Source organism: Cryptomeria japonica, chromosome 6 (genome assembly GCF_030272615.1).
Source record: "Cryptomeria japonica chromosome 6, Sugi_1.0, whole genome shotgun sequence".
NCBI classification, from domain to species: domain Eukaryota; kingdom Viridiplantae; phylum Streptophyta; class Pinopsida; order Cupressales; family Cupressaceae; genus Cryptomeria; species Cryptomeria japonica.
In genome coordinates this window covers 571679138-571703765 of record NC_081410.1, presented here as the reverse complement: position 1 = coordinate 571703765, position 24628 = coordinate 571679138, and the positions used below count along the sequence as shown (strand labels likewise).

General features: G+C 40.8%; 1 protein-coding gene across 2 annotated transcripts in view; it reads right to left on the bottom strand.

The window, feature by feature from the left end:
* The window catches only part of LOC131077453 (pentatricopeptide repeat-containing protein At4g18975, chloroplastic), a 74543-nt gene that overhangs the window by 37592 nt on the left and 12323 nt on the right, over positions 1 to 24628 (bottom strand). The gene's annotated exons all lie outside the window — the stretch shown is intronic.

The following is a 24628-nucleotide window of genomic DNA, read 5'->3' as shown; positions in this document are numbered from 1 at the left end:
AGACTTCATCACCTTGCTCCATCGATTGGTAGGTGCACCTAAGGCTTCGTACTTTGAGGAATGGATGTTCTACTACATTGAGACTGTCACCCGCGACAAGAAGGCAATCAATTGGGCAAGACTCGTTAGCAACAACATTGATAAGCAATTAAGGAGGCTAATGAGCACCAGAACGTTCTATATGAGATCTTACGTCATATACTCCATTATGAGAAATTTTGAGTATCCAGGACTCATGTATACAGGCGTAGTTGGAAGGAGACCTGGAGAGATTAAGGTGTAAGATTGTTATCCGCAGCGCAAACATCCACCAAAACAACACTACAAGAGGATGAATGATGCATTCACTATGCATATCACGAGGCAGTTCTGAGGTGGATCCCAACATAGACTCTCCAAAAGCGCAGGCGTTGGTAGAGCAACATGGTGCATGGTTCATCCAGTTCTCGAAGTTCACATACATCAAAGTTCAAGGATCTCCCATTCCTCCCTACATGTTGCCACGATACCCAACAAATAGAGTGGTGCTACTCAAGGTGGTGAAACAGTTATTGGCGCACATCAAAGCATATAGACATAAGCATGGAGCCGGTGTTTCTTTTCCCATCACACTTGGAGATTCCATTGAGTCAGGCCCATCCATTCATGCAGCCGAAGATGTCGAGCGAGAGTTAGCACTTCATTCACTCAAGTTTTGGGAAGGAACAACAAGCATCGATGGCATCTTGAAGATTATTGAATGAATGTCCAAAATGATATAGAGGTGAAAAAGAAGATGTATTCTAGGCTACCCCTTGATTTCATCAGGGAAGGCAAGTTGTTTCATGTAGCCGATCAAGTTCAAGATGGTGGTAGATATCTTCAAGGAGCCTACGCCAAAGAAGACAAGGAGGTCAAATTCAAATGGGCAGATTTGGAGATTGATGATTTGAAGGAGTTAATGAAGCCAATCTTGGAGTACACTCGCATATGGGTAGATGTGCAACACCAAAAGTTGAAGGAGCAAAATATAACACCAACATTCCACTTAGAAGAAAGAGGAGAAGAAGATGAAGCTAGTGCAAGTGGCAGCGCACCCCAACCATCTCATTGAAGAGGATCAAAGAGGAAGGAAGATCATGGTGAAAAGGAACCTACAAAGAAGAAGCATAAATCAAGTGCGAATCATCCTCCTTCCAGACTAGAAGAACTAAGGATGGAAAAAGAGTTGAGTCAAGGAGCCAATGAATCAGCTGAGTCTACAGTCCACAATGCTAAAGACAAATAGAAGGCATCTCAAGAACAAGAAGATTTCACCCACCTCATTCAGAGATTGAAGAAGGCGGAGAAGATAATGATGAAACTACTTCACCACCTAGAGATGAGCAAATGCACGAAGGAGCACAAATTCAAGAAGAGAGATCTTCTATTCCGGAGTTGTTAAAAGAAAGGCTAGCTCAAGAGGTGATGGTGGCTGAAGAAGAAGAACAAACATATGACATAGCGAGTCTTCTAAGCCAAACTCAAGAAGTCACTGAGAAGAGGAAAGCTACAAAGATGTCAAAGGTGATCAAAGATGACTCGGGATCAAGAAAGCTGCAAATAGCCATTCCAAGAGAAATATGAAGGAGAGATTACAGCCGATGAGTACGATATGTAGACCATTGACTTGGGTCCACTCACCTCCGAGCAGGCCATAGGTGATGCGCCTGATTTAGTGAAGGCCGTCAACGACATGTTGAGGGCTGAAATAGAGAAGAATAGAAGATTGGAAAAGGAGATAAGTGCATGGAGGAACTATGTCCAGCACTTTCAGCAACCATTGACACATCAAAGTTCAGCAGCTACACGACCTCCCTTGCTTCCCGCAGAGTCGATTGATCATATGGAGAAAATGAAGAATTCAGCACAATTAATGGGTACATGGACAGAGGATTCATACACTAGAGTGAGCAAGTTCATGAAGGGCATCATGCAAACACTCGATACTATCATAAGGGTCCTTGGGAGAACTCACGTCCTCATAGAGGCCTCTGAAGCATTTACTCATGCTAGAGATGTTATCATCCCAGTGCTTCAAGTAATAAGGAAGACACCAAGAGAGGTCCTATCAAGGAAGAAAGTAAGAAGAGAAGGAACTACCCCTGGTCTTCTACAATGGAGTAGCCTGCTTCACACAAGGAAGATTATTTTCGAGGAGATTGGAAATGGATGTAGTCAAGTTCAGGATGATATGCACTGAATCCATGATAAGATAGTGGGAGTAGCACAGATTGTCTTAGGAAGGAAGATTGATCAAGGGACAGTTATAGAGGCCAAGGAGTTGCAAGAAAGAATAAAGTTTATCTTCCACGGTACTGATGGTATGACAACCAAAGAGCAAATGAATGATATGCTAGAGTTCGTATTCTTGGCAAGCAACACTCAAGAGCTCGAACCTGAATGGGAGGATGCCATCATCAGAGCTTTTGACAAGGTCATGCACATGGAAGAGCAACTGAAATCTCTACCTGAGATCCCGATGACTAAGATAGAGGGGATGGTGACTAGATTCATCGAATATGCTAGAAAGGAACGTGAGAAAGGGAACCAGATTCTAGAAGATAGTTTGTTATGATCCTGTTATCACAAAAGCTCGCACCCTTGCTGAGCTCTCAACTCAACAACCTTGTGAAACATGGAAACAACCCCAAAGTGTGGGACCTGTTGTGACCTTTTTCACACATCGCCCCATTGCAAATGGGGACCCTCTCTTTTCTTGCTTTCTAGGGTTTTGTTAGTATCTTGTGACCTTTTGCTGCAGTTTCCCCAAGCCTTGTCCAGTTCAGAGCATTTCAGGCCTTGACGATTGAAAGTTAGTTCTTGCAAGTTATGTGATTCCGGAATGCGAACACCGCCAAAGTGCTTAGAAAGGCCAAAGGACGAAGATCGCAATTGATTTGGACGAATTTGGACAACTTTCTATTTTTAGAAAGTTTGCTTTTTGCTTTTTTCCTATTTTTTAGGAAGTTTCGTTTTTGGCATTTTTAGCCCAATCCTTGGTATGGCTATTTTTAGAAAGTTTTCCCTATTTTTTAGGGATGTCTGCTTTTTTGCTTTTTCGGGATGCAAACCTAGGGTTTACAATTGCACCACTAACCAGCTTCGACCGGAACTCGAAAATTCCAAGTTTTGACCTAAAAAGCTAAATCCCTAGATTTTAGGCTTTTTGCTTTTTCGGGATGCAAACCTAGGGTTTACACTTGCACCATTGACCAGCTTTGACCGAAACTTGAAAATTCCAAGTTTTGACCTAAAAAGCTAAATCCCTAGATTTTAGGCTTTTTTGCTTTTTCGGGATGCAAACCTAGGGTTTACACTTGCACCACTGACCAGCTTCAACCGGAACTCGAAAACTCCAAGTTTTGACCTAAAAAGCTAAATCCCTAGATTTTAGACTTTTTTGCTGCTTCAGACGTCCACCTAAGCAAGGATTTCAAATTTCAAGTTAATCCGATTAAATTTGATTAAGCTGTGAAATTTTGAAATTTCTCTGAAAATTCTTCTAAGTCTGGCTAACAAGGGTTTTGAAGTATTGTTGCAGGTTCAAACTCCACCACGATGCGGGAGACCATGTGTTGAAGACTCTTCAAAGTCTGCCAAGGTTGGGAGGCCATGTGGGAGCACTCTTCAAAGTCCGCCAAGGTTGGGAGGCCATGAAGACCAACACTCCAAAGTCCGCCATGTATGTGTAGGGTGCATTGGGGAGACACCACCAGAGTCCGCCATGTATGTGTAGGGTGCATAGGGGTATAGCCTAAAGTCCGCCCAAGCATGCCAAGTGATGGAGAAGCCAAGTCTGAAGTCCGCCATGTGTTGAAGAGGCCATGATGGAGCAACCCCCCAAAGTCCGCCATAAGTTGGAGAAGCCATCAAAGTCCGCCCAAGGTGGGAGCCTTGCCTAAAGTCCGCTCTAGAGGATGTTGCTAGAAGTCTGCCCTAGGAGGTGTCTCCAAAGTCCGCCCAAGGTGGGAGCCATGCCTTGAGCCCTCTTCAAACTCCGCCATGTCTTAGTAGCCCTTGGTGTCCCTAGCAAAACATATGGAAGACCTTCAAAACTCCGCCCAAGGTCTTCAAATGATGGATTTAGTGAAGGCCGTCAACGACATGTTGAGGGCTGAAATAGAGAAGAATAGAAGATTGGAAAAGGAGATAAGTGCATGGAGGAACTATGTCCAGCACTTTCAGCAACCATTGACACATCAAAGTTCAGCAGCTACACGACCTCCCTTGCTTCCCGCAGAGTCGATTGATCATATGGAGAAAATGAAGAATTCAGCACAATTAATGGGTACATGGACAGAGGATTCATACACTAGAGTGAGCAAGTTCATGAAGGGCATCATGCAAACACTCGATACTATCATAAGGGTCCTTGGGAGAACTCACGTCCTCATAGAGGCCTCTGAAGCATTTACTCATGCTAGAGATGTTATCATCCCAGTGCTTCAAGTAATAAGGAAGACACCAAGAGAGGTCCTATCAAGGAAGAAAGTAAGAAGAGAAGGAACTACCCCTGGTCTTCTACAATGGAGTAGCCTGCTTCACACAAGGAAGATTATTTTCGAGGAGATTGGAAATGGATGTAGTCAAGTTCAGGATGATATGCACTGAATCCATGATAAGATAGTGGGAGTAGCACAGATTGTCTTAGGAAGGAAGATTGATCAAGGGACAGTTATAGAGGCCAAGGAGTTGCAAGAAAGAATAAAGTTTATCTTCCACGGTACTGATGGTATGACAACCAAAGAGCAAATGAATGATATGCTAGAGTTCGTATTCTTGGCAAGCAACACTCAAGAGCTCGAACCTGAATGGGAGGATGCCATCATCAGAGCTTTTGACAAGGTCATGCACATGGAAGAGCAACTGAAATCTCTACCTGAGATCCCGATGACTAAGATAGAGGGGATGGTGACTAGATTCATCGAATATGCTAGAAAGGAACGTGAGAAAGGGAACCAGATTCTAGAAGATAGTTTGTTATGATCCTGTTATCACAAAAGCTCGCACCCTTGCTGAGCTCTCAACTCAACAACCTTGTGAAACATGGAAACAACCCCAAAGTGTGGGACCTGTTGTGACCTTTTTCACACATCGCCCCATTGCAAATGGGGACCCTCTCTTTTCTTGCTTTCTAGGGTTTTGTTAGTATCTTGTGACCTTTTGCTGCAGTTTCCCCAAGCCTTGTCCAGTTCAGAGCATTTCAGGCCTTGACGATTGAAAGTTAGTTCTTGCAAGTTATGTGATTCCGGAATGCGAACACCGCCAAAGTGCTTAGAAAGGCCAAAGGACGAAGATCGCAATTGATTTGGACGAATTTGGACAACTTTCTATTTTTAGAAAGTTTGCTTTTTGCTTTTTTCCTATTTTTTAGGAAGTTTCGTTTTTGGCATTTTTAGCCCAATCCTTGGTATGGCTATTTTTAGAAAGTTTTCCCTATTTTTTAGGGATGTCTGCTTTTTTGCTTTTTCGGGATGCAAACCTAGGGTTTACAATTGCACCACTAACCAGCTTCGACCGGAACTCGAAAATTCCAAGTTTTGACCTAAAAAGCTAAATCCCTAGATTTTAGGCTTTTTGCTTTTTCGGGATGCAAACCTAGGGTTTACACTTGCACCATTGACCAGCTTTGACCGAAACTTGAAAATTCCAAGTTTTGACCTAAAAAGCTAAATCCCTAGATTTTAGGCTTTTTTGCTTTTTCGGGATGCAAACCTAGGGTTTACACTTGCACCACTGACCAGCTTCAACCGGAACTCGAAAACTCCAAGTTTTGACCTAAAAAGCTAAATCCCTAGATTTTAGACTTTTTTGCTGCTTCAGACGTCCACCTAAGCAAGGATTTCAAATTTCAAGTTAATCCGATTAAATTTGATTAAGCTGTGAAATTTTGAAATTTCTCTGAAAATTCTTCTAAGTCTGGCTAACAAGGGTTTTGAAGTATTGTTGTAGGTTCAAACTCCACCACGATGCGGGAGACCATGTGTTGAAGACTCTTCAAAGTCTGCCAAGGTTGGGAGGCCATGTGGGAGCACTCTTCAAAGTCCGCCAAGGTTGGGAGGCCATGAAGACCAACACTCCAAAGTCCGCCATGTATGTGTAGGGTGCATTGGGGAGACACCACCAGAGTCCGCCATGTATGTGTAGGGTGCATAGGGGTATAGCCTAAAGTCCGCCCAAGCATGCCAAGTGATGGAGAAGCCAAGTCTGAAGTCCGCCATGTGTTGAAGAGGCCATGATGGAGCAACCCCCCAAAGTCCGCCATAAGTTGGAGAAGCCATCAAAGTCCGCCCAAGGTGGGAGCCTTGCCTAAAGTCCGCTCTAGAGGATGTTGCTAGAAGTCTGCCCTAGGAGGTGTCTCCAAAGTCCGCCCAAGGTGGGAGCCATGCCTTGAGCCCTCTTCAAACTCCGCCATGTCTTAGTAGCCCTTGGTGTCCCTAGCAAAACATATGGAAGACCTTCAAAACTCCGCCCAAGGTCTTCAAATGATGGATTTAGTGAAGGCCGTCAACGACATGTTGAGGGCTGAAATAGAGAAGAATAGAAGATTGGAAAAGGAGATAAGTGCATGGAGGAACTATGTCCAGCACTTTCAGCAACCATTGACACATCAAAGTTCAGCAGCTACACGACCTCCCTTGCTTCCCGCAGAGTCGATTGATCATATGGAGAAAATGAAGAATTCAGCACAATTAATGGGTACATGGACAGAGGATTCATACACTAGAGTGAGCAAGTTCATGAAGGGCATCATGCAAACACTCGATACTATCATAAGGGTCCTTGGGAGAACTCACGTCCTCATAGAGGCCTCTGAAGCATTTACTCATGCTAGAGATGTTATCATCCCAGTGCTTCAAGTAATAAGGAAGACACCAAGAGAGGTCCTATCAAGGAAGAAAGTAAGAAGAGAAGGAACTACCCCTGGTCTTCTACAATGGAGTAGCCTGCTTCACACAAGGAAGATTATTTTCGAGGAGATTGGAAATGGATGTAGTCAAGTTCAGGATGATATGCACTGAATCCATGATAAGATAGTGGGAGTAGCACAGATTGTCTTAGGAAGGAAGATTGATCAAGGGACAGTTATAGAGGCCAAGGAGTTGCAAGAAAGAATAAAGTTTATCTTCCACGGTACTGATGGTATGACAACCAAAGAGCAAATGAATGATATGCTAGAGTTCGTATTCTTGGCAAGCAACACTCAAGAGCTCGAACCTGAATGGGAGGATGCCATCATCAGAGCTTTTGACAAGGTCATGCACATGGAAGAGCAACTGAAATCTCTACCTGAGATCCCGATGACTAAGATAGAGGGGATGGTGACTAGATTCATCGAATATGCTAGAAAGGAACGTGAGAAAGGGAACCAGATTCTAGAAGATAGTTTGTTATGATCCTGTTATCACAAAAGCTCGCACCCTTGCTGAGCTCTCAACTCAACAACCTTGTGAAACATGGAAACAACCCCAAAGTGTGGGACCTGTTGTGACCTTTTTCACACATCGCCCCATTGCAAATGGGGACCCTCTCTTTTCTTGCTTTCTAGGGTTTTGTTAGTATCTTGTGACCTTTTGCTGCAGTTTCCCCAAGCCTTGTCCAGTTCAGAGCATTTCAGGCCTTGACGATTGAAAGTTAGTTCTTGCAAGTTATGTGATTCCGGAATGCGAACACCGCCAAAGTGCTTAGAAAGGCCAAAGGACGAAGATCGCAATTGATTTGGACGAATTTGGACAACTTTCTATTTTTAGAAAGTTTGCTTTTTGCTTTTTTCCTATTTTTTAGGAAGTTTCGTTTTTGGCATTTTTAGCCCAATCCTTGGTATGGCTATTTTTAGAAAGTTTTCCCTATTTTTTAGGGATGTCTGCTTTTTTGCTTTTTCGGGATGCAAACCTAGGGTTTACAATTGCACCACTAACCAGCTTCGACCGGAACTCGAAAATTCCAAGTTTTGACCTAAAAAGCTAAATCCCTAGATTTTAGGCTTTTTGCTTTTTCGGGATGCAAACCTAGGGTTTACACTTGCACCATTGACCAGCTTTGACCGAAACTTGAAAATTCCAAGTTTTGACCTAAAAAGCTAAATCCCTAGATTTTAGGCTTTTTTGCTTTTTCGGGATGCAAACCTAGGGTTTACACTTGCACCACTGACCAGCTTCAACCGGAACTCGAAAACTCCAAGTTTTGACCTAAAAAGCTAAATCCCTAGATTTTAGACTTTTTTGCTGCTTCAGACGTCCACCTAAGCAAGGATTTCAAATTTCAAGTTAATCCGATTAAATTTGATTAAGCTGTGAAATTTTGAAATTTCTCTGAAAATTCTTCTAAGTCTGGCTAACAAGGGTTTTGAAGTATTGTTGCAGGTTCAAACTCCACCACGATGCGGGAGACCATGTGTTGAAGACTCTTCAAAGTCTGCCAAGGTTGGGAGGCCATGTGGGAGCACTCTTCAAAGTCCGCCAAGGTTGGGAGGCCATGAAGACCAACACTCCAAAGTCCGCCATGTATGTGTAGGGTGCATTGGGGAGACACCACCAGAGTCCGCCATGTATGTGTAGGGTGCATAGGGGTATAGCCTAAAGTCCGCCCAAGCATGCCAAGTGATGGAGAAGCCAAGTCTGAAGTCCGCCATGTGTTGAAGAGGCCATGATGGAGCAACCCCCCAAAGTCCGCCATAAGTTGGAGAAGCCATCAAAGTCCGCCCAAGGTGGGAGCCTTGCCTAAAGTCCGCTCTAGAGGATGTTGCTAGAAGTCTGCCCTAGGAGGTGTCTCCAAAGTCCGCCCAAGGTGGGAGCCATGCCTTGAGCCCTCTTCAAACTCCGCCATGTCTTAGTAGCCCTTGGTGTCCCTAGCAAAACATATGGAAGACCTTCAAAACTCCGCCCAAGGTCTTCAAATGATGGAGAAGCCACCAAAGTCCGCCCAAGAGCACCTTCCAAAGTCTGCCATACACATGGGAAGGCCCTCTAAACTCCGCCATACCTTGGAGAGGTAGGCAAAGTCTGCCAAAACTTGGAGAAGATGAAGATAAACTTCCAAAAGTCCGCCTACACATGGAAGGTCAAACAAAGTCAACATGATGTCACAAAAATCCACAGAGATTTCAAAATTAAATCCAAAATGAAGAAAATATCTAAGGATTATTAAATATCTTCAAAATAAATCCAAAATGGAAAGTTTTTTTTGGAGGAAAAGAATATTGAAAGATTATTGAGATATTAAATCAAAATGGAAAGTTTTTTTATGAAAGGGAATATTGGAGAATTGATAAATATCTTCAGACTTAAATCAAAATGGAATGTTTTTTTTGAGATGTTGTCTTAAAACTGGGAAACATGAAGTTCAAATTAGAAGTATGAGTTGGATGATTTTAAGGGTTTCTACTTGAAGATTTAACCTTGTCTACAAATACTTCATTATCAACTTCATTATTACACCAAGAAGTTCAAAGTTACTAAGTAGAGCTTAGTAAAGTATGTCAGTTTGAAGATCATCTGGAGAAAATTCTAGATATTGCTGGAAGTTGGATAATATTTTTTGGCAAAAGTTTTACAGATTTTTGGAGAAAGGCAACTAGCACGAGGAAGAATTATCTAAACTTTTCTGAATTTTCTGAGTATTCTGGAGAAAATTCTAGCTTTACTTCTATCCAAGTCAGAGGTGAAATTAAAATTATGAATTTTCTGAATATTTTCCAGAATTTAATAAATGATTTTTTCGAAAATTTTGGAGGAAGAAAATCATTTTTTTGGCTAAGTATGAAATTTTTTTGAAAGTTTTGACACTTGGTGGTAACCACAACCAGCCTTAAGACTGAGGGTTTTTAGGTGGAAATTCGATTTTTATGGCTAAGTATGAGAATAAAAAATGGAAAATTTTCCAACACTTAGCCATTTCGCAGCCCCGTTATTTTCAAAACTTTGCAAATCATTTTCTAACTTTAAAATTTCATTACTTGCTTGCAGGCCCCAGACGTTATGAAATTCCAGGTAGACAAAGATGTTCCTCCAGAGTCAAGAATGACTTCAAAGTGGAAGAACATCAGCGACACCAACCTCGGACACATCAACCTGAGGGAATTTACGAAGCGAATGTTTGGTCTGGACAACCTTGTGCCTACCACCATTGCGCGAAAGATGATGAAGAGTGGTATCGTGCATGTTGCTGGCTTCCTCCCCACCATGCAGTGCAATGAACTAGTAGTCGAATGTGCCAAACACTACAACCCCATCAGTAAGGACATTGTTGCACCTGATGGAAGAGTGCTGGCGAATGTCAGCGATGAGGCCATCAGAGAGGCCTTCAGGATCCCAGAGTACCACAACACAGTGTGTATGACAAAGGACGAAGCTGACAGTCTATACCATGACCACCTAGAGGAATATGATGCCATAGTTAACCATTCCTGGCTAGATAAGCCGAGGAAGGGCGCCTCTAAACTCCAGAGAAAGAGCCTAGTGCGAGCATACTTCAAGGAGGACATTGGGGACATGATTGTCCTGCTCAATAGAATAATAGGAAATCCTCAAGGAGCTCCATTCGAACCCTGGATGTATTATTTCATTAATGAGATAATCAATGGAGTAAAAATGATAGACTAGGCTCGGATGATCAGCGACAACCTAGACAGCCAGCTAAGGAACCTGGAGACGAATAGGACTTTCTTCATGAGTTCTTAATTGTTTTACTCTTTGGCCAGGACCTACAGGTACAGAGGTCTCACTTGTAGAGGAGAAGTTGGGAACAAGGAGAACCAGTTTCCAGTATACGATTGCTATCCCCAGCTCCACATGGAGGAGAAATTCCATTTCAAAAGGGTGAATGATACCTTCCTGATGCACATTACCCGGACACTTCAAGGTGGCCTGCACCAGAGGCTCTCTCAAGAGTCTATGGACTTCATCGGTCAGTTCGGGTGTTGGTACATCCAATATCCAAAATTCACTTACCTCCAAATTCAGGGATTCTCCGGGCCTCCATACAAGCTTCCAGCTTACCCTACCAACCAAGTGGTGTTGCTCGAGGTTGTGAGACAATTGGACGAGTATATAGTGATTCAAAGGGATAAGCAAAAGAAGGTAGGGACATCCTCACTTACAATTGGTAATGGGCTGGAAACATGTCCATCATCACAGGCTGCTGCAACCGCTGAGAAGGAGTTGGCCTGGTATCCCTTCTATCAATACAAGGCAAGAAAAGATTTTGATCCATTACATAGGATAAAGAAGATCGAAGGAACAACGTTTGAGCACAGACTAGATCTAGAAGACTACTGGGCTAATGCAGCCGATAGCTTCGAGATCAGGAAGAGATTCTGGTCAAGAATCTCGTTGGGTATGGTGAGAGCAATAGAAGTATTCAAAGTTGTCGATCAGGTAGAAGAAAGCCTAGAACTTCAGCAGCCGGGCTTTGAGAAGATGAAAAATGAACCCTTAGTCTTAATAGATTGGACAGAGGGAGAGAAATCAGATCTAGCAGACCTCATGAGGTCGGTGGTTGAGTATTCAAGGTGGTGGGCGTCTGAAAAGACAAAACAGTTGAAGGCCAAAGGTGTGACCTTGACTTATGAATTAATGGGAGTAGATGATACTCTGTCCGTCAATCCTTGTACCTCCGCCGGTGATGCTCGAAATCCAGAAAGTGTTGAGTCTCGAAAGAGGAAGGAGTTGGTTGAAAGCTCCACAAAGGTCATAGGGAAAAGGGTTGTAGGTGAGAGAAGAGAATCCAGCAAGAGTCACTCCATCCTAAGTGTTGCTTCCATTGCGCTCAATCAGAGTGCAACTGGGGAGCAAGAGATGAACATCTGTGTGATTGATGATGAAGTAAGAGTTCTTTCCCAGCCAGTTGAGGAAGTAGTGGAAAAGGTCTTCCAAAGTCCAAACAAAGAGCGAATTGAAGCACCTACAATCTTCTTGGATGGCATACCAGCAAACCCAGGAGAGGCAGATGATGAGTTTGATCGGAACACTGTAGAACAATCAACCATTCCGGATTGGCTGAGAGCAAGGATAAAGGCCAAGGTTCCCAAAGAGGCCCACTCAACCGAGGAGGTCATTGCAGCATTCCTGGAGAAGGTGAATGAACCCTCTATAGCTAAACCACCCAAACCCGCCAGGAAATTTTCCCTGATTCAGAGAGACAGTGCCGGATTCAGGACAGTCCAGATAGCAGTGCCCAAAGAAGGGAAGACTAGAGACAATGTCACCACAGATGATTACAAGGTTACCACCGTAGAGCTGGGTAAGCCCACCCAGGACCAAGAGATCCAATATTTTGATGACTCTTGCAACGTTCTAAAGACAAGGCTGGCTCATGAAAAGGAAAAGAGGAAGAAGGTTGAAGAAGAGAACCAACAGTGGAAGAAGTATGTTCTCCATCTTACCAGCCCACTCAACCGTGAAGTCCCGGCTACTCCGCCACAGCCTCTTCAGTAGGGATCAATGAAGGACTATGATGATATGAAGGGCTCGTACACTCAAGAAAAGGAATGGATTTCAGACACTTCGGTGCGTGCTGACACACTGGTAGAAAACTTAGTATTGGCACACAAGGCAACTTCTTTATTGATTGATCGCATCCAGGATCTAGCCTCCAATTGGGAAGAGGTGGATGAAATTCAGAATGAAATACTCCCTCATCTGAAGGTTATCCAAGGCATGTCGAAGAGGAGCTTAGTGGATGCAGGCATCATACAGACAGGAGACAAGTACGACTTCGGCACATGGTACTATACTCTGGTCACTCAGATTGAGGTTCTGAAGAAATCCGAGACCAAGTGCTTTGAGACAGAGGCAAGTGTTAGAGAGATCCTGGGCAAGGTATTCTGTGTGGCGTCAGAGATCTAGAAGAAGGAAAGCCTAAGGGAGAAGCATTTACAAGCAAAGAACCTGAGAGCCAGGATTTAGGCAAGCTTCTACAGGGATTCAGGGATGATTGACAAAGGCGATCTTTCAAAGATTGCAAACTTCCTCTCCATCGATGATGCCTTCCTCACCCAAGCAGTTGAGTGGGAAGGCATCCTTGCCACATGCACCGATGATGTGGACCTCGTCGACTTCCAGATTGGCGGTTTGCCAAGTGTCACCATGGAGGAGGTCAAGCTCATTGTGTCCAGATACATTGAATCTCTGAAAGAAGAAGGTGGCCACTCACCCCAGTGAAATTAGCAGTTGCACCATGTGTCACTCTTCCATTTGTTTGAACTGATAGTAATTTGGGAAACCCTAATTAAGGTTTAAGACTTTCAATCTTGGCCCTTGATGGCTGTTTGATCTCGACCATTCATTCATTTTGAAAAACTATATAAGGTTGCCTCCTCTCATTTGGAGAGAGTGAGATTTTGATGTATTGTTGCTTTAGGTCATTTCCAGATAATATATTGCATGTGCGCTGCTTTGTAATCTCTATTATTTGAATGATTTGCATGGTTTCAATTGCCTCAACACTTAGTTAGACTTAATTTAGATTTGTTTTCATTGTTGTTAATTTGAATGAAGGATTTGATAAGTGTCAATTGATGGTGTATCTCCGCTCATACTTTTGGTGTATGGATGATTTCCATCTCACCGTGCAAAGTTAGTCTGAGCCCATCCCCTGTGCATCCCAACATCTCGATCATAAGCACAACCCATTGAAGATTGCACCGGCCTTGTGTAGTTGTCCCTAGTGTGGCGAAGCAAGGTTTGGTTTCTCAAGAGCACCCAGTTGATACCGTCTCCAAAATTCGTAGGATTAGATTAACCTCCTCGAACCCTACCCTTTTTCCCTTTCTTTTGAAAATCTAAATCCCAGAAAATTCCAAAAAAAAAAAGAAGAGCCTAAAATTGCCAAATCCATCCAAGTTCAGCAGTTCAAGATACTTGTCAACATAAGTTCCCCTTGAAATTTCAACATACACTACCCAAGAAGCTATTCCACTAAAGTCTCTTGTTTGCACATATAGACCTTGGAATCAGTAGTGATTTTTCAGGAGAGGATAGAATACCTTCGGGTATCCTATCCTAATGTTTGGTAGATGATAAAACAGACACCAACAGGACCTTGCGCAAGGGGGTTGAATCTCCGGAGAAGGCCGGCTTCCTTCTCAGTCCAGGTGCAGGTGTTGAACCAACTCAACACTTCAAAACTAAATCCTAAGCCTATCCTAACAATTTTGTAGAGGTAAAGAGGAAGAGAGAATGCTTGAAATAGGAGGTGATGCACCAAGAAGAGATTGTTCCTCTCCCCACCGGAAATGGCACAAGGAATCAACTGAAATGCCTAAGAGATGCACAAACTTCAATTGCATGAGTGACCCAAATGCATGTGTGGAGGTTAGAATTTTTTAATTGTCAAGAGGGGAGAAGGATTCCCACAAGTCACACTCAGAAAACAAGTTAACACAGCATACATGTGAAAGAAAACCACAAACATACACTTATAATGGAGGTAAGAGCAAATACACAGCACGCATAAGTTAAAGTAAGGCAAGAATGGTAGTTTCAATTCATTCAAAGGCCAAAGGCCAAACTTACAATTGCAGAAATGCAAAAATAATTACAAGTCTTCGAGAGAAGAGAAAGAGCATAAGAAAGCTCGAGGCAGCAGGGAGAGAACCCTTTACAATGAGGCTTAACAACCTTTATATAGAAAAATGGTTACAAGGGTGATCATGACCCCTGTATGTCAGTCTGGAAGTGCATGCACTTACATGCAAGCAACCTAGCCATACCCACAAAGGGCAATCCTGAGAAGGTGGATTGACTAACCTTCCAAAGTCAGTCATGACATAAGTCACCAAGCATGGCCCCGTACCTCCCTTGATGGAAATCCTGCCAAAAACATTTAATGCGCCCTTGTGGCTCCACAAAAGAAAGTGCACAAGTCACCAAAACTATCGGAGCATTAAAAGCCTTGAGTGTCGATCATGCCATCCGGAAGTGTCGCCAATCGGAAGGAAGCCCAAAGACTTCGGAAGCTCAAACTCCCGAAGTGAGGAAGACAAAGGAAGGGGGAAGGAACTTTGGAACCTCGGGGTTCCGGAGTTCTAGAGAACTTCAAAAGGCTAAGGAAAGAACTTCGGAACCTAAGGGTTCCGGAGTTCCGGGATAGAGAGGAGAAGAGAAGAAAAGGAACTAGAGAGAGAAGGCAAAGGGGGAAGGAGGGTTCCGGAGTTCCGGGGAGAAGAAGGGGAGGGAACTTCAGAACCTCGGGGTTCCGGAGTTCCGGGGAACTTCGCAAAGGAACTTCGGAACCTCGAGGTTCCGGAGTTCCGGGGAAGAAAGGGAAACGGCTAAAGAGAGAAGGGGAACTTCGAAACCTCGGGGTTCCAAAGTTCCGGGGAAAGGAGAAGCTTAAGAGAAGAGGCGAAGGAAAGAAAGGCTAAGAACTTCGGAACCTCGGGGTTCCGAAGTTCCAAAGAGGGAAGAGGGGGAAAAAAGGACGAGGAACTTCGAAACCTCGTGTTGATTTTCCCAAGTTTTATTGGATGTATTTTAATGTATATATCTGATTCAATCTGATACTTGCATTCTTGGAATTCTATGTGTTCTCAAATTGAATAACATTATACTATATATATTCCTTTGGAGAGGCATGTCCTTGAACAGACATGTCTCTCCTTTAATTATAATAATTTAATCAATATTATAATGTTTCGTCAATCAATTATTAATTTAGAATAATATAATAGATTAATATTGAATATTAAATTTTATATGATTAATAATAATATAATAATATAACATAATAATATATTATTATTAATCAACATATATTATATGTATTCTAAATGATCATTCGATTGAAGCTACAAACATTAACACCTCGAGGTTCCAAAGTTCCAGGGAAGAGGGAGAAAAGGCTAAGGAGAGGAGGGGCTAAGCTAGGGAAGGAAGGGAACTTTGAAACCTCAGGGTTCCGGAGTTCCGAGAAAAGGAGAAAGAGAGGGCCTAGGAACTTCCGACAAGGCAACACTCCAAAACTCATGATTGCAACGTCTTCTCTTGATCAAAATTGGAGCAACGCTGATCCATAGAATGTATCTCTGATCAGTTCTTGCCGATGGACCAAGGTGTCATAAAATGACAACAGATCCCATGTGGCATTTCGCGTTCCTATTGGAGGATGCTTCCTCGGTTTCTGTGCTAGCACATGCTATTTTCCTATTGGCTGATTCATGATGATGATTATTTAGATAGGGTTTTCATTTGTATCAAACCCTAATTAGGGTTTAGGTGGCAAGATCTTGGCCCTTGATCTCCATTCGATCTTAGCCTTTCATTGTATTTGGGAGTCTTATATAAGCTCCGCTCATTTCATTTGTAAGAAATATATATAGATAATAGCAAGGTTAATGATGTTAGTAATAGCAATAGAGTAGAAGAGAGAGTAATAGTGCTAAAATATTGACAAGAGAAAGACTTGAAGAATTGTTGTTGTTTGGCTATTGGATCAATAAAACATTGAAGTTATGGTGTTTTTGCTCAATCCATGAAGCTTATTGCATGGTTCTCTTGTCATCTCAAGTCAATCCTTGATGTTAGTTTTAGTGTTTAGATTAAATGATGGAATGTTGCATTTGATATATTATGAAACTCGTTATCCATACCACTAGCTTCTTGCTGATTGTAAGCGAGCCTTGTGTGGTCAACTAGAACATTTGAAAGCGTTTAAGTTCGATTATTGCTAAATCATTGATATGCATTCAATTGATGGTGTCTATGATTAGTAGTAATTTGAAAATCTACAAACGTCCTTAGAAGATGGCACTAGTTTTAGTGGAGTCGTTTGTGTATGGCAAAGCTATAACTGGTTGAGTTTCACTTGAGTCATTTCTTCATCCATTCATTTTAGAATAGCTTAGAATTTCTCTACATCCTCATCTTTTGCCATTTTTTTTTATAATCATTTAGTAGTCTTAGGAAGAAATCCCATCGCATGCCATATGCCAATCACTTCATAAAATCTTTTCGAACCATAAATGTCCCTTGATGAAACAGCAATCACAACGACCAACCAAGCTTATCCGCACGTAGTGATCCTACATATATGAACCTTGGAATCTTTTTGGGTGATCCTTAAGCTAATCTTCAGCATCCAAGAGATTCTATTCAAGAGAGGACAAGATACTTAAGGTATTTTATTCTGTGTTCGCATGTGCCTAAAAAACACATCAACAGACCCCCACTTTTTCGCTTTCCAGGTTAGCAGCCTTAGCTTAGCTGTTGGTAGTTGTCGAGTCTTTGCTATTAGCCTTTCATTTGTAAGACATGTAGTTGCTCGGGAGCTGATCAAGTCCCTCTCTTTAGGATGAAGTAAGGTGCAGCACTTCCTTTGCCCTCCGAAATTTCTAACCTGCTTCTCCTAATATTACCAGTGGATGCCCAAGCCCGGTTGCTTCCCTTCCATCTCTCCATCATCCATATCCCTTATGTCTCCCTTTCCCCAACATCCTCCACTGTCCTTCCTTGCGTGGCATTTTTCCTTACCACTCTTCCCTTCCTCATAACATCTCTTGATCCCTCCTTGCCATGTCCTTGCTTGGGCCCCACCAAACTCTAAGGTGGAGATTTAAAAGTTTTAAGGCATTTTTTTTATTTAAAAAAAAAGGAAAAAGAAAGCATCCACCTCACCATTATGACACATGCTGAAGCCCCTTAAATCCACGATGAAACATAAGGCAAGAGGTGGCAGTATTGAATAAGGAAGCTGGCCTTTGAAGTAAAAGATGTGTCACTTAAACAAAACCATTTGGGATTTAAATTCAAAATCAGATCATAGAAAGAGCAGACTGCAAATTCCAGTTACATCAGTAAAGGAAAGGTCCAAACAATTATTTCACAGTATGATGCAAATCAAGACAGATGCAAATACTAGCAGATAGAGGTGAATATGAAGCAAGGCAATCTGATTTTTCTACTCCATATTACATGAATCTCCTCAAATTTCCATCATTCTATACACAGCCTCTCCAAAATCTAAAAAATGCAATCAGAAGTGAATCAGAGAAGCAGTTTACAGTAAAGATACAAATAAATCATAGCAGATTCTGAGATAAGGATATCAGATTTCAGAGCAAATTAGATTCAATAGCAGAGCAGCAGATGTGAATTTCTGCCATAGATCAGACTCAGGAGGAGGAGAATGGAAATCAGGTTTCAATAAAAGGAGGGGTATATGAAGAAGTTTGTTATTATTGATTTTTGGTAGACAATGATGGTAATGAATGTTGTTAAGCTATGAACTAACATTTCTCGTCTCAGTTACTTGTATTTTATTTTCATTCTCAAGTTATGATTCGGGATGTTCTCTTTTGTGTGATACAAGGAATATAAGATGATGACAAACTAAGAATGGGGACTCCTCAACACAAGGGAAAAGATCTGTTCATCACCACATGAAGAATGCGCTCAGATAGAATCAATCCTGCAAACACAAAAAGTCAGAGGTGAAAATCCTAAAATCAGACCTAGGGTTATGAAAATCAGGCCTGATTCAATTGTGAAAATGCAAGGGTAAAAGGCTAAAAGCCAATGTCATATTGTACAAATGCCTAGCAAAAGACCGATTTGACAATGAAGGTTCTTGTTCACACAAGGATAAGAAAGGTTTTCCACCAAACAGCTTCGTGCAAACGATCTTCCAAAAGCCACCACTTCAAGTTTGGATTTGACAGGGTGAAAATAGTACAAGTGAGAGAAAAAATACCAATTGGCAATGTGAGAATTGATACTAAAGAAGATAAGTAACATGTTTGCCAAATTCAGAGACAGATTTGTTTTGGTAAGGAGAGGCAAGCAAAATTTAATTGATCAAATCCTCTAATACAAATGAAGCCTTGAATGCCGATTCATCTAAAATGCAACCAAGTGATCAAAGTTGATCAATTCAATCATCTGCTGCAAATGAACCCCTAATGACCGATTTAGCAAGGAGGGTTTTATTCATATACAGACAAGAAATGTTTTTCACAAAATCAATTTGTGTGAATGAGGCTCTTAAGGCCGAAATGGTTGAGCAAGTGAAAGTAGAATTGCTGTTCATACAAACAAAGGTCTGAATGCCGCCATACAAATGAATGACGAGGGACCAGTTTGCTTATACAAATGAATAAGAAAAATGCCGCCCAAGTTTGTACTACAAATGGAGACAAAAAAAGCCGCCCAAGTTTCTAATTGCAAATGAATGATAAATCTCCACCCAAGTTTCAAAGTGCAAACGAGCCTCAAATTTCCACCAAGGTTGTCTACTACAAACGAGCCTCATATTTCCGCCAAAGTTGTCTAGTACAAACGAACCTCAAATTTCCGCCAAAGTTGTCGAGTACAAATGAACCTCAAATCTCCACCAAGATTGTCTAGTGCAAACAAACCTCAAAATTCTGCTCCATTCAAGTTTGAGATTGAGAAATGTTTATGATGTGGATGAAACATGTAATGAATTTGGTACAAATGGAGGCAAAATTTCTGCCCTATAAAGTTGAGATTTCATTAAATGAAGGTGGTACAAACGGAACACAAAATCAATGAGGTACAAATGAAGGATAAAATACCACCCAAGAGTGGTAATACAAATGAAAGTCTAAATGCTGATCAAAGTTTTTTGCGATACAAATGAAAGAGAAATGACCGATTGAATTGATGAATATCACAAAGGCAAAATCATGATGCAATTAAAAGTGCAAAACCCTAAGTACGAACGGAGCCTTGATAACCGATTTGTTTGGAAGCAATAAAACAATTTGATCAAATCAATGCACAACTACAAATGAAAGGGAAAAGGCCGATTGTCTCAAAAAATTCACAATGATGAACTCATCAAACAATAGAAATTGCAAATGCAAAGTACAAATTAAGTCTTTAAGGCTGCATAGCATATTGTGCAAACAAAGGGTATTTCAACGCTCAAGTTACTACGAATGAAGATCAAAATCCCGAAATACAAAGGGCATGAAAAATACCAATTGCCTAATGCAAATGAACATGAATTTGCCGCCTAGCAAGATGACAACAAAATAATCAAAATGTGATCAAATAAAGGTGATTATACAAGTCGGCCTAAGATGAAAAGAGGCAACCCTTAGTATTCAAACGCCTATATATAAGGAGGTACTTCATTTTATTTTCAACATCATCATTCAAACAATTATCAGTTCTGATCTGAGATACAGCGAATTACATTTCAAGGCAGAGATTTTGGGAAAGAATTCTGATCTGCACAGCATAAGGCAGCGATTTGGTATCCATTTTGATCATTGCATTTGATCAAAATACCCTTAAAGAGGGGTGATTTTGACTAAGAGAAGGTTTTAAGATCAAGTTGAAGGCAACTTTTATCCATTTTGAAGGCAGATAAGGGCAGAATTGTGTAAGAATTCACATTGCATCAGACCTGTAGCAAGCACAAAATCAGACATATAGAAGTGTAAGGTAAGTGAAATTAGTATGTATTTTTATGTATTTGACACCCTTTTTGTTTGCTTTACAGGTGACTAAGGAAGAAATCACAAACATAAGGTCTGATGTGAAGAGGATCAACATCAAAGATGTTTGAGAACTCAATATTGTAAAAGGATCAAAGAAACTTCAAGCAATGCAAAATGGAAAGAGATGAAGCTAGAGCTCAAGGTCAAGTATATCATGAACAAGACAAGATCAACCAAGGGTATCGCATAGTCTACATCAAACGTGATCAAGGAAAGAAGAGTTAATCAAAGTTTGCTTAATCATAATGATGCTTCCCATCATCATCACATTGAGCAAATTGAATAATGTTGAGAATAAAGAGATATTACTCAATACTCATTCAAGATAATCTATCAAGTCTACAAGTGCAAATTGAGGTGTCATCCTAGTCATCATTCCACCAATCAAAGGAGTTCTACATCAGCATGTCTAGATACAATGCACCTAACTCATCCTATGGAGGCACAAACTTTGAGCTACCTACCATCATTTTCTATTGGTTCACATTCAATATTGAACCTAAATGTAATTTTCTCATTGTTCAGAGGGAGTTGTTGTAATAGACCCTAATCAGGGTTTCCATCTTGTAATCTTGGCCATTGATTTGTGAATCAATCTGAGCCATTCATTGTAAAGAGCTATCTATATAAGGCTCAGTTTTCTCATTTGTAAAAAGTTTTAATAGCAAGTTAACAATAGTAGAGTAATAGAAGATAGATAGTAGCTAGACAATTAGGAAGTAGAAATTAGATTAGGAGAAGGCAAAGATTGTTGCCAAAATCTTGTTGTAAAGAGCATATGATTTCATTGAAGCTATGGTGAATTAATGTGTCATTTCAACAAGTAGCATGGTCTCTACTTCTCAATTCATTTGCTTTCATGTTGATCAGATGGATGATAGGTATTGTGAATGAATAAGGGCAAAATTCATTTATCCATACCACTAGCAATTTGCTGATTGTAAGTTTGCTTTGTGTGGACAACTGGAATCCTTAAATGAGCTTAACTTCAATTGCTATTCGTACCTTGATATGCATCATCTTGATGGTATCCTTGTTGTTGATAGTGATTTGAACATCACCTACTTTCCTTAGAAGATCGCATTAAGCTTTGCATGTCAAAGCAAGGCTTAGTCGAGTTTCACCAAAGGTTGTTCATTGTTCTCAAATTCTTAGGAATAGTATAGACTTCTTAAACTCTATCTCTTTTGCCATTTTATTTTCAAAGCAAGTAGTTAGAATCTAAGTTCCAGCAACATCGAAACGTTCAACATTCAAATATTCAATGTAAGTCCCCTTGGATTACCAGCAATTACATCAACCATTGAGCTTATCCACAAGTCAAGACCTGACAGTAGAAACCTTGGAGTTGTCTCATTTGATCACGAAGTATAGCATTTGAGAGACTTTATTCAAGAGAGGATAAGATACCTTGGTATTTTATTTTGTGTTCGATTGTTCTTAAAAACACATCAACTAGTTCCCATGTATATAACTTGTGTTCAATTTGTGATGCATAATATTAGATTCATGTGAATATGAATGTTAATATGCAATGAATATGTTTTGAGATAAAGTTAAGTGCTTATAATATTAAGTAGAAAAAAGCAAAAGTTTGTTGTTATACTAATTCATCCCCCCCCGCTCTCAATATAGTTGTGTTCTCAACATGCCCTCTAAGGCACTGGTCTTAATTATCTTAAGGGTCAAGGTTTTGAGGCATCTTAAATTCAAAAAATCCAAAAACATATCATTTCCTTTCAGTTTCTTTATTTTCAGTTTGTTAGTATAGGACTTGATATTCTCTTATCCTAAAAGCAATCAAATCCAATATTATATAGCCTTAAAGAATACATCAAAATTTGGATGTTGCACATGAGAATATATCTGCTTTAATGCAATATTAGTGATCAAAGATTGAATCAAGAAGATATTGTCATAGGATTACCCTTGGTTTGCAGAGCCAAAAGCATAGAAGGTTAGCCTTAGGGTTTAAGTAGGGTTTTGTCTTGTTCGTTGGCCACTAGACTAGAAGCCCTTAATCATAAGAGAAGACTAATCTTTAGAGGGGTCTAGGAAACTCGGCTGGAAAACACCAATAGGGTTCTCATAATCAACCCTACCCAAAGGTAAACAAAAAATATCTCCATAACGGAAGCCCACAAGAAAGGAGATCATGCAAGCTAGGGCTTGTGCATGCATAAAATACATTTAGAAAGTTGATTTCATCATTTACTACAACAGAAAGTTAAAATAATATCTATGAGAATAAAGAATTCCATAAGAAATTATCCCATATGAAAATGAAAAATAAGAGAAAAATTTATGGTAAAATTTATATTATTGTCAATGCTACAGATAAGAAGTTCCAAACAAATCTTGGAAGGTTCACATGTCAAGGACATTTGGTGGAGAGTGCCAATCTCCAAGAACTATACTTTTCTGGAGATCAAAAATTAGTCTCCTTCCCTTTCTCTCTCTTTGATGCTAGATGTGTTGAGACATGGACCAGCTAGGACTCGAACCTAGGACCTTCCATACGCTGCTGGAGTGCTCTACCACTGAGCTACTGGCCCCTCTTCGACCAGTCCATTGTTGGTCCAGGTGTGACTTATTTCCAACACCAACACCCCCCCTTAAGCCACACCTCTCGTGTGCTTGGGGCTCCTAGCCTGGACTTGGCTCTGATACCATGTTAAGTTTATTCAAATTCTGTGATCAAGAGGATAGAAAAGATGAAGATATAATCTGAAATTAAATTTAAACTGTTGTAGTGTGAATGGAAGGATGCACAACAACAGTTTAAATTTAATTTCAGATTATATCTTCATCTTTTCTATCCTCTTGATCACAGAATTTGAATAAACTTAACATGTTATCAGAGCCAGATCCAGGCTAGGAGCCCCAAGCACATGAGAGGTGTGGCTTAAGGGGGGGTGTTGGTGTTGGAAATAAGCCACACCCGGACCAACGATGGACTGATCGAAGAGGGGCCAATAGCTCAATGGTAGAGCACTCCAGCAGCATATGGAAGGTCCTAGGTTCGAGTCCTAACTGGTCCATGTCTCAACACTTATCGATCGCTGTATTGTTTTCCTCCTCATCGTATGAAGGTTATATATATGTGAATGAGAAGGTACGTAGTGAAGAGATATGTCTTCCCACGTGGGAAGACACATCTCTTCCCTACGTACCACTCATGATAACACAACACTTTAACAAACACTAAGATCATCGCTTGCTTGACTGATCGTAAGGAATGTGATTTACCATGGATCGCTTAATCACAGCCTTCGTTAACATGAAACGGTGTGATTGGTGGCAAATACCATAATTCGATTTTGATTTTATTTATCATTTATTGTTAACATATACACTAATAGTTTATCTATTATTATATATGTTAACATGTAATCAATTTATCATGCATCGGAATTATGAAATTGTACGACCAACGCTTCAAGATTTAACACTCCCTCTTAGCTAGGGAGGACACATTTCATGAATTCAACCATTGATTGTGAAGGGAAGAGATATCACACCATAGTGATATTCAGAGATATGGTTCAACAATGAATATCAAGTCTCATGATACTCACCATAACTCATAGCTATCAAATAAGGTATGTGCACTGGCATCAAGTCACATGATGCCTACCATACTGATAAAGAATCATGGCATGTCCACGAATATTATGTCCATAATATTCACCATGAAGATCTCTATCATAATTATGGTTTATTTAATGATATCAACCAACTGATATCTACCATAATGTCTCAGAGATATATACTATCATGACATGTCCACAGATATCAAGTCACATGATATCCATCAAGATAGATAAATTGATAATTGTAAAATTGTCACCTCACAGTATCAATTGAAACAAATCTTCTATAAATATTAAAATCCTGCCAATTCTTGGAAGGTTCACATGTCAAGGACATTTGGTGGAGAGTGCCAATCTCCAAGAACTCTACTTTTCTAGAGATCAACTAAATTAGTCTCCTTCCCTTTCTCTCTCTTTGATGCTAGATGTGTTGAGACATGGACCAGCTAGGACTCGAACCTAGGACCTTCCATACGCTGCTGGAGTGCTCTACCACTGAGCTACTGGCCCCTCTTCGACCAGTCCATCGTTGGTTCGGGTGTGGCTTATT